General features: G+C 38.0%; 1 protein-coding gene across 1 annotated transcript in view; it reads right to left on the bottom strand.

The window, feature by feature from the left end:
- Positions 1-12,084, bottom strand: part of DACH2 (dachshund family transcription factor 2) — a 227,359-nt gene that overhangs the window by 169,938 nt on the left and 45,337 nt on the right. The window lies entirely within an intron of this gene.

Genomic DNA, 12,084 nt, shown 5'->3' with positions numbered 1-12,084 from the left:
CACACCAATGAAAGGAATTTCATATATGAGGTCAAAATTATTTTCTTACTTTTCACTGTTGTGTAGTCTCAATGATTCTATGCTAAAATATGTATATAAATTGTGGAACAGTCTTTCAATTCTAACATTGGCTATTTGCTGAAAACTATGTAACTTAATGAACTACTTTTATCTTTAATGGACCGGTAAGTGAATGGATAGGAACAAAGCACAGCAGTTATTGAGCAAAAAATAAAACTGAACAAACAAAATCACTGTGTAGTGGTAAACAAGAATCATACATAGCAATATATCCTGCCATAATAAAAATGGAAAATTTGGGAGTGAATTATAAAGTTGATGGTTTAGAAAAAAAGAGAATTCAAGTGATTTGACCTTGCCCACTCTGCTTAAAAAATGAATGGTCATTCTGAATTTTTTTAAAAAATTGAAAGAATATCTACACAAATAGAAAATGCTATAAATAATGAGGAAAATTTACAATGCTATAAAGAGGAATCATCCAAAATGTTTTAAAAGTACATATGATCAAATACTATGAACTCAAATAATTTATTTTTAAATTCATCCTTTGCCATTTTCAACAGCACATCAGGTGGATATTATTTCAAATAACTTTGAAAACATGATTTAGAGTTACAATAATATTTTGCATAAAACTACAGTTCATATTTAAGATTTGTAGCCAGCACTTACCAAATTCAATCCATTGTTATTGTTTCCTAAGGCATCACAGAGGTCACATTTTTTTCACCATGTAAACATTAGATGACTCCAATGCCTTACACTGATTAAGGCTTAGGTGGATTTTTAAAATATCTGTATGTAACTGGAAACGTTAATTCATTCTAAAATAATGAATAGTTATATAAGCAATTTCTACTTTGCAAGTAAACAGATCCATTTTTCAGCCCTGTAATCAGTATGCACCTATTTAGCTACTTAACTGCAATGTGCTTCGGGTCATTAGGTGACTACTGTTGTGTCTCAGCCTAGTTAAAATTTCACAGCAAGTTAATCTGTTTTATTACAAATGAGAAGACAAGGATAATGTCTTCACCACTTGCCAAATACAGGGTTAACAGTATTTGCAACAAATCAGTAAGGGCATTAAAATGGAAAATTGAAAATCTAAAACCCAAATCATTTTACTCATTCATGACTTAATTTTATTTGGCATTTATGACTTAAAATCCTGTTACTTTTCATATATTTCATTCAAGCCCCTTCAAAAACAGCTGTAGCTCTTCTAAATCACTGGAGAAATCCCCAGATTCAGTCACTGTAGCAGAGGAGGGAGATTTCCAAAACTGATACATACTTACCCAATGAAATCCCCACTTTCCCTTGCAATTAGTAAAATTATCTTCAATAATAACTCAAATTCTAGCATATACTTACATAGTTTAAGACTTATGCCCAAGAAGAAAATATTTCTAATTACTACATGTTATTACTCCCTCTTCTATCATACTGTTTTCATTTTTGTCAGGTACATATGGTCAAAGGACATATACCTCATATTAAAACATTTAAGAGTACATTTGAACCTGGAATAAAGAGCAGGGTCAAAGCTAAGGAAAATTAGCTTTATATGGTTGAACACGGTCAAGAGAGTATAGAATTTATTTTATCGGCACTAAGGTATCAACTCCACCCTTGTTAATGGAGATCTTTTATTTCATCTCAATGTATCCCTTTACATCCCTAGATATGGCAAAACACAACACTTGTAAAGTACTAATGCATGCATATTATACATGTTCACATTTATGTATACACGCGCCCAGCACACTACGTGCAGGCAGCTGAGCCCGGTACACTACCCGCGAAAGAGAGGAGCTACCCCAAGTCCCAGGTCAGGGGCAGAAGCTGGGAGGACCCCATGCCCGAAGGGTGGCAGCCAAGAGGAGCTACCCCACGTCCAAGGTCAGGGGCACTGGTCGAGAGTGCCAGGCTGTGATGGCACAGGAATGGCCGAAAGGAGCTACCCCACATCCGAGGTCAGGGGCAGCAGCCGGGAGGAGACACCCCATGTCTGAGGCCATGGACAGCGACTGAGAGGAGCCACCCCACACCTGAGGCCAGGGGCAGCGGATGGGAGGAGCAACCCCACGTCCAAGAAGCGGTGGCTACACGGGCACAGCAGGGCCTAGAGGAGCGATCCCAAGTTGAAGGTCAGGGAGGGCGGTGGTGAGAAGATACCCCTCATTCAAGCTAAGAAGCAGCGGCTATACTTTGCTGGAACAGCTGTGAAGAGATACCCCACGCCCAAAGTAAGAGAAACCCAAGTAAGATGGTAGGTGTTGCAAGAGGGCATCAGAGGGCAGACACACTGAAACTATACTCACAGAAAACTAGTCAGTCTAATCACGCTAGGACCACAGCCTTGTCGAACTCAATAAAACTAAGCCATGCCCATGAGGCAACCCAAGACGGGTGGGTCATGGTGGAGAGGTCTGACAGAATGTGGTCCACTGGAGAAGAGAATAGCAAACCACTTCAGTATTCTTGCCTTGAGAACCCAATGAACAGTATGAAAAGGCAAAATGATAGGATACTGGAAGAGGAACTCCCCAGATCAGTAGGTACCCAATATGCTACTGGAGATCAGTGGAGAAATAACTCCAGAAAGAATGAAGGGTTGGAGCCAAAGCAAAAACAATATCCATTTGTGGATGTGACTGGTGATAGAAGCAAGGTCCACTGCTGTAAAGAGCAATATTGCATAGGATCCTGGAATGTCAGGTCCATGAATCAAGCCAAATTCAAAGTGGTCAAACAAGAGTGAACATTGACATTCTAGGAATCAGTGAATTAAAATGGACTGGAATGGGAGAATTTAACTCAGATGACCATTAAATCTACTACTGAGGGCAGGAATCCCTCAGAAGAAATGGAGTAGCCATCATGGTCAACAAAAGAGTCCAAAATGCAGTACTTGGATTCAATCTCAAAAATGACAGAATGATCTCTGTTCATCTCCAAGGCAAACCATTCAATATCACGGTAATCCAAGTCTATGCCCCAACCAGTAACGCTGAAGAAGCTAAAGTTGAATGGTTCTATGAAGACCTACAAGACCTTTTAGAATGAACAAGCAAAAAAGATGTCCTTTTCATTCTAGGGGACTGGAATGCAAAAGTAGGAAGTCAAGAATCACCTGGAGTAACAGACAAATTTGGCCTTGGAATGCAGAATGAAGCAGGGCAAAGACTAATAGAGTTTTGCCAAGAAAATGCACTGGTCATAGCAAACACCTTCTTCCAACAACACAAAAGACTCTACACATGGACATCACCAGATGGTCAACACCAAAATTAGATTGATTATATTCTTCACAGCCAAAGATAAAGAAGCTCTATACAGTCAACAAAAACAAGACCAGGAGCTGACTGTGGTTCAGATCATGGACTCCTTATTACCAAATTCAGACTTATTTTGAGGAAAGTAGGGAAAACCGCTAGACCATTCAGGTATGACCTAAATCAAATCCCTTATGATTATACAGTGGAAGTGAGAAATAGATTTAAAGGCGTAGATCTGATAGATAGAGTGACTTATGAACCATGGAATGAAGTCATGACACTGTACAGGAGACAGGGATCAAGACCATCCCTATGGAAAAGAAATGCAAAAAAGCAAAATGGCTGTCTGGGGAGGCCCTACAAATACCTGTGAAAAGAAGAGGGGCAAAAAGCAAAGGAGAAGAGGAAAGATATAAGCATCTGAATGCAGAGTTCCAAAGAATAGCAAGAAGAGATAAGAAAGCCTTCTTCAGCGATCAATGCAAAGAAATAGAGGAAAACAACAGAATGGGAAAGACTAGAGATCTCTTCAAGAAAATTAGAGATACTAAGGGAACGTTTCATGCAAATATGGGCTCAATAAAGGACAGAAATGGTACGGACCTAACAGAAGCAGGAAATATTAAGAAGAGGTGGCAAGAATACACAGAAGAACTGTACAAAAAAGATGTTCATGACCCGGATAATAATGATGGTGTGATCACTCATCTAGAGCCAGACATCCTGGATGTGAAGTCAAGTGGGACTTAGAAAGCATCACTATGAACAAAGCTAGTGGAGGTGATGGAATTCCAGTTGAGCTCTTTCAAATCCTGAAAGATGATGCTGTGAAAGTGCTGCACTCAATATGCCAGCATATTTGGAAAACTCAGCAGTAGCCACAGGATTGGAAAAGATCAGTTTTCATTCCAATCCCAAAGAAAGGCAATTCCAAAGAATGCTCAAACTACCACACATTTGCACTCATCTCACCTGCTAGTAAATTCATGCTCAAATTCTCCAAGCCAGGCGTCAGCAATACGTGAACCATGAACTTCCTGATGTTCAAGCTGGTTTTAGAAAAGGCAGAGGAACCAGAGATCAAATTACTGACATCTGCTGGATCATGGAAAAGGCAAGAGAGTTCCAGAAAAACATCTATTTCTGCTTTATTGACTATGCCAAAGCCTTTGACTGTGTGGATCACAATAAACTGTGGAAAATTCTGAGAGAGATGGGAATACCAGACCACCTGACCTGCCTCTTGAGAAATCTGTATGCAGGCCAGGAAGCAACAGTTAGAACTGGACATGGAACAACAGACTGTTTCCAAATAGGAAAAGGAGTAAGTCAAGGCTGTATATTGTCACCCTGTTCATTTAACTTCTATGCAGAGTACATCATGAGAAACGCTGGACTGGAGGAAACAGAAGCTGGAATCAAGATTGCTGGGAGACATATCAATAACCTCAGATATGCAGATGACATCACCCTTATGGCAGAAAGTGAAGAGGAACTAAAAACCCTCTTGATAAAAGTGAAAGAGGAGAGTGAAAAAGTTGGCTGAAAGCTCAACATTCGAAAACGAAGATCATGGCATCCGGTCCCATCACTTCGTGGGAAATAGATGGGGAAACGGTGGAAACAGTGTCAGACTTTATTTTTTTGGGCTCCAAAATCACTGTAGATCGTGACTGCAGCCATGAAATTAAAAGACGCCTACTCCTTCGAACAAAAGTTATGACCAACCTAGATAGCATATTCAAAAGCAGAGACATTGCCGACTAAATTCTGTCTAGTCAAGGCTATGGTTTTTCCACTGGTCATGTATGGATGTGAGAGTTGGATTGTGAAGAAGGCTAAGCGCCGAAGAATTGATGCTTTTGAACTGTAGTGTTGGAGAAGACTCTTGACAGTCCCTTGGACTGCAAAGAGATCCAACCAGTCCATTCTGAAGGAGATCAACCCTCGGATTTCATTGGAAGGAATGATGCTAAAGCTGAAACTCCAGTACTTTGGCCACCTTATGCGAAGTGTTTACTCATTGGAAAAGACTTTGATGCTGGGAGGGATAGGGGACAGGAGGAGAAGGGGACGACAGAGGATGAGATAGTTGGATGGCATCTCTGACTCGATGGACGTGAGTGTGAGTGAACTCCGGAAGTTGGTAATGGACAGGGAGGCCTGGCGTGCTGCGATTCACGGGGTTGCAAAGAGTCGGACACGACTGAGCAACTGAACTGAACTGAACTGTGTATAGTTGCCTTTTAAGAACTCCTATCTCAGTGTTGTAGCTATGATATTCTCTTATATTGATTCTTCTCAAGCATTGGTGGGGTTATGTAATATATAATTTGTCTTTTTTATTTAATTGCAATTCAATTCTCACTGTAATTGATCTTCCAAATGTTAATCTCTTAATACGTTCCTAAAGGATTTAATGTCATTTCATTGCTGAGGAGTGGATTTTGAAAGTTTAACTGATACTAGATATTTTATTCATGCATTTTTCATGAGATTTTGTATAACTGATGTGTTCCTTCTGTAATGTCACCATAGCTCTAAAGAAACAGTCTTAAAAAAAAAAAAAAAAGAAACAGTCTTGATTATAACTTGACAAATTTAAATAATAAAATCAGGAACAAGACTATAAGTTTGTTAATTGATTTTGTTAACTTGGCTTACCACTAGTACTGAGAAAGAATTACATGCTCTGTTTTGTCTTTAAATATTTTTGGATGCATGACACTTTATGAATTTTTATGAATCAGTTTAAGAATAATATATATATGTTCCACAATCATCAATTTACAATTGCATTTAGGTTAACACAGATGGATATGGCAAGTTTTCATGAATTTTCATATGAGAGAGTCCAAAATCATAAGCATGCCGTATCTGTGACCTATGTGTTAGGTGGCCAAAGTGCCCTCTCACCTCTTCAATGTGATCAACTTGTTCTGGAAGAGGCTGACAGCTTAAAGGGGATCAGCTATAATATCTGTTCATAGCATGTAAATGCCTTCAAGTGGGAGAATGGATAGTTCAGTGGAAATATGTATGGCTTGCAAATTAGGTTGTAGGCTTGGGCCTCTGCCACCCACCCAAACACATACACACATACACAACAAACAGCCCTCAATTCTCACACAATGCATCTTCATCTCATGTTCTAAAATATTGCAATAGCTTTTCCTTTCCGCAGAGCACTTAGAATAAGATTCAACTAGTGACTTTTTTCAGTGAATTTGAATTATCACAAAAAGTGCTCTCTGTGTTGAGTAATTTTAATGCCAGATGTTCACATGCTAATGCCATTGCCCTGTGACCATTTCCAATCAATTCATTAATCGCCAGCTGCTCAGGCAAACAAAAAACACAACTAATCAGATGGTATTGGTAAACAGCCAAATAATAGCTTCCTACTTAATTTTCTTAAATTTGTTACAGAGAAAACTATGATGAACTTTCCCACAAATATAGAAAAAATGTAGTATGAGATACTTAAATGTAAGAAAATATGTGTTCATATCAGTCAGGTATTTTACCTATTCTGCTCTCAGGATTTTGCCACATTGTGTAATATAACAGAAAGATAAGTCTTAAAAATCTAATGATCATAATACAATTTCTAATTAATGTTATAGCTCTATTAATTATTAGCTACAAATGCTAATAGCTGAGCCAACAGTTAAGAGATCTGAGTCAGACCTAAGGACTTTGTGCCCAGGCACAACGATATTCTCAAACTATTTTTGACCAAAAACAGAAATAACAACAAAACTAAAATATATATATATATATATATTTTACAACTTACAACTATTTTTTGTCAGTTTTGAATTAACGTCTATATCATTAATGATCATCATGTTAAAAACACTCCCCAATGTTTAACATCCAATGAATCATTAGTTTTTACTCATTTATGCAACAAACATTTATGGAGTGTGTAATGTACCCATTCGGAGAAGGTAATGGCACCCCACTCCAGTGCTCTTGCCTGGAAAATCCCATGGACAGAGGAGCCTGGAAGGCTGCAGTCCATGGGGTCGTGAAGAGTCAGACACGACTGAGCGACTTCACTTTCACTTCTTACTTTTGTGTATTGGAGAAGGAAATGGCAACCCACTCTAGTGTTATTGCCTGGAGAATCCCAGGGATGGGGTAGCCTGATGGGCTGGCGTCTATGGGGTCTCACAGAGTCGGACACGACTGAATTTGAGGAGAAGGTCATGATAGAGGATGAGATGGTTCGATGGAATCACCAACTGGATGGACAGGGAAACCTGGCGTGCTGCAGTCCATGAGTTTGCAAAGAGTCAGACACTACTGAGTGACTAAACTGACTGAACTGAAACATTCAAAGGTAATTTAAAATAGAATAAAAATCAGATAAATTTTGATATTAAAATGGGCATCTCTCTCCAGTTCCCACCAGATCCCTAACCTTCCTTTTGTGACATCAAGATCAAAGTACTAAAAGTTAACAGATTCTCTGCAGAGGGAGAGTCCAATACCTGTATATGCATCTAATGGTGGGGACCCCTTAGTCCTATTACTGATAAGAATTTGCACAGACAAATGTATATGGGAAAAGCTATTACTTTCTCAGTCTAGCTCTCTGCCATGATCTTGGTTTCTACTTATTACTCTTTCTATATGAACTCTTGAGTATAAAACATAATAAAATACAATTAGTTTACACTGAGTATTTACTAAGTATAAACACACTAAGTGTGTTAACAAGTTTGTCTCATTTAAGTCTATTTTAACACCCCATGTTAAGAGGTAGATACCATTATTTTCCCCACTTCACTGCAAAAGAAGGCAAACTGATAGGCAAGTATGGACAGGTTAATTCATTTTCCTGAATTCACATAACAAGAAATGGTGCAATCAGAATTCAAATACAGGCATACAATCTGACTTCAGAGCTCATGCTCTTACCCATCATGCCATATTCTTCCACTGAAATCTTCTTCTTAATACATCTTACTTAATTAACAAATTATGATATCTCTAGAGAGAAACAGTATATAATTCTATAAACTCTTTTGGGGATGGGGTATCTGTTTCTTTCTTCTTTTTTTTTTTTTTGTTTGATAAAGCAATGTAACATGATTATTTGCACATATTGGACCTATGCTAAATGAGTTAATTCTGTTCTTGCTCTCAGCTTTCTAATAGAAAATGATGACAATAATAATGGAGTAAGCCTCTCGATGAGGGTGAAGGGGGTGAAAGTGAAGGAAGAGAGTGAAAGAGCCAGCTTAAAACTAAATTATTAAAACTAAATTTAAAAAATTAAGATTATGGCATCTAGCCCCATTACTTCATGGTAAATAGAGGGGGAAAAGATGGAAGTAGTGACAGATTTCCTCTTCTTGAGCTCTACAATCACTGTGGATGGGGACTGTAGCCATGAAATCAGGAGACATTTGCTTCTTGGTAAGAAAGTTATGACAAACCTAGACAGTGTGTTGAAAAGAAGAGACAATAATCTGCTGACAAATGTCCATATAGTCAAGGCTATGGTCTTCCCAATGGTCACATATGATTGTGAGAGCAGGACCATAAAGAAGGTAGAGTACTGAAGAATTGATGCTTTCGAACTATCATGCTGGAGAAGACTCCTGAGAGTCCCTTGGACAGCAAGGAGATCAAACCAGTCAATCTTAAGGGAATTGAGAGGGTAACAGGCAGGAAGGCCAGGGGTCTCCAAATGGAGGAAATAGGCTGCAAGTGTCAGACATTTTTATCTCTTTTAAGCAGCAGGAGGAAACAAACTAGCAATATTCTTTTCCTTCTCTATACAAATTTAAAAGGTTTCTCTTAAAATACTGTGTTGCAATAATGACACCTGCTCTCACCTGAAGTTAACTATTCTCAAACCTTGAGTTAACCAATGCATTTTTCTCATGGAAATGTTTGTCTTAAGCTATGTTAATGTACTATGCATTTACCCCAAACTCTTGTCTTCAAGTTGGTTCCACCTAATGGCTCAGAACCTACTTGACAAACCACTATGTTACACTCAGACATTGTTCCCTTAATCTATGTAAATGAAACTATTTGTATGGTAATCTGCCCTTCTACAAGATTCAAATCAATTGTTTTTATGGCCCGGGATGAGTCATCTGGTGCCAAGATTATCCCAAAATATATTTTATGGATAGGGGGCCTGGTGCCATTCTGAGTTTTAAGACATTCCTTTCTTTCATTAACAGATGGCTAGTGACTATATAACATCCAGCTGAAGACTAGAAGGGGGGTACTCTTTCTGCCCTCTTCTGATGCCTATGTCAGAAGCCTTCTCTATCTCCTTTATACTTTAATATAACTTTATTACACAAAAAACTCTGAGCAATCAAGCCTCATCTCTGGTTCCAGATTGAATTCTTCTCCTCTGGAGGCCAAGAATTCCAGTGTCTTTTCATGGTTTAACAACAATCTTTCAAAATCACCCCTGAATACTCATTGGAAAGACTGATACTGAAGCTGAAATTTCAATATTTTGGTCATCTGATGTGAACAGCTGACTCATTGGAAAAGTCCCTGATGCTGGGAAAGATTGAGGGCAGAAGGAGAAGAGGGAATCAGAGGATGAGACAGCTGGATGACACCAACAATGTAATAGACATGATGGTGAGGGACATAGAGGCCTGGGTGTGCTGCAGTCCATGGGATAGCAAAGAGTCGGACACAACTGGGCAACTGAACAACAATAAGGCAATATTAAGCAACAACTATCCTTTCTGGCCAAATTCAACGCTGACTGTGTTAGGACCAAACAGGCGCCATGACAGGCTTCAGGGGGCCAAGGTAGGCCTAAGTCTCCTTTACAGAGGGGCTGAGTTATTGCCAAGGAGGAGCTGAGATCATCCTCTGCAGGCGCCAGGACTCGACCAATCAGTATACTCCCTGTAGCCTGGTTCAAGCTTATCAGGACAAGGACAAAACCCCCCCGAGAAAGCCCGCACGTGTGAAAATCTAGCCAATTAGCAGATGTTAAGGAGCCCTTGCAACCAATCCGCCCCTGCCAACTCCCTGTCTTTGTCTTAACCTTATAAATACTGCTGTAATTCAGGACTCGGGGCCCTTGTTCCACTCCATTGCATTGGATGAAACTTGGGTCCTGGCTGGAGCTAGCAATAAAATTCCCTTTTTGCGTTTGCATTGCTGTGGATGTCTTGTTCTCTCAGTCCTGGGGATTGGGACCTTGGACATAACAATTGCAATACAGTTGCTGATTTTTTCAAAGTGTATTATCTCTTTTCCCCAAAGATTATGAATGTTCTGAATTTTGCAACCATCCTATCTAACGTCTTAGAAACAGTGCTGTCTGATAAAATTTTCTGTAAATAGGCAAATGTTCCTTATCTGTACTATCTAATTAGAAGTTGAAATGTAACTAGTAGCCACTGAGGAACTGAAATGTTCATTTTATTTAATTAATTTTAATTGAAATAGCCACATGTGGCTAATGGCTACTATATTAAATAGTATTGCTGTAGTAGGTATGTGCTATGCATCTAAGATTATTTATTGATTGTTTACCACCATGAAGGTGGGAAATTTATTAAAACCGAAGTAAATACATATTTTCTTTAGATGTCTAAGATTCTAAAAGTCACATCACTTCTCAAATCTCTAAAAAGCTGTGGTTTTCTTTTCTACCTGTGAGAAGGAAATTCAAAAGATGAAACCAGGTCTAGTCTCCCTTGTGTTAGTTTTCACTATTTAAGAGCATTTGTAGAAGTCAACACCTCTATTCACCATTTTTTTTTCACATTGGGATGTAAATATTTACACACTGGTAGAATAAGATGGCATAAATGCAATTATGCTCTTTCCAATGTGATTTTATTTTATGTTAAAGTGGCATAATTTCAATAACAACAACAACAACAACAACAAACGTTTACTCATTTTCATAGGGATCTCAAACCTTGATTTACATGTTATGCTTTTCTGAATAAATATAAGAGGTAAACTACTTTGAAAATATTTTGTTTGATATGGGGGAATATTGGTGCAGAAAAGTTGATTTGATAAACATTTCATATTTCATATAAGACTTTAAAGGAGAGTATTATCTTGTTCAAATTAAAGCTAATTATTAAATACACAGTAATTCTGTGAGTCAGGTGTTAAGCTGCTGTTAGCATGAAATCAGCTGTGGTGGGAATTACTTATACCACAGAAATTGTCAAAAGTTACAAATCAGAGGTTTTCACTTTCTTTTCTTTCTTTCCTTTTATTTTTTCTGATCTATAGGCATACCACTGGATGTTGGCCCAAATACAAACTCTAAAACACTGGACTTTTAAGCCTATTACAGGAATCTGAAGGTTTTTATTTCATTCTAATATGCAATATTATCAGACTAGTCAAATGATATTATGAATAAGTACACTAAGTGGTGCATTCATTTGAGTCTATGAGCATTCAAACAAACAAAAGTATACTGTCACATTATAAAAATACATATCATATAAACATGCAATCATGGTTGTATGCATTTTATATTGGTCCTTTTAAAGAACCTGAAAAAAAAAAGACAAACATAACACATTGATAATATTTACTACAAAAATTTTAAGCACATAGAATATAGGAAAATTTAAAACAATATATGTAGTTTTCACATGACTCAGGAATCCTGGCTTCAGATTGTATAAAACAAAATCAGCAAAAGCATGTTTTCAAAATAGTACAAATTAGTTCATCTGTTTACATTTTAAATCAAAAACTTTATTTTTTGTCTCTCCCTATTAGGTCACAAGCCTTAAAA

The sequence above is a fragment of the Capra hircus genome, unplaced genomic scaffold (assembly GCF_001704415.2).
Source record: "Capra hircus breed San Clemente unplaced genomic scaffold, ASM170441v1, whole genome shotgun sequence".
Classification (NCBI taxonomy): Eukaryota; Metazoa; Chordata; class Mammalia; order Artiodactyla; family Bovidae; genus Capra; species Capra hircus.
Note: the sequence above shows the minus strand (reverse complement) of the source record. Positions and strands in the feature narration are given on the sequence as shown.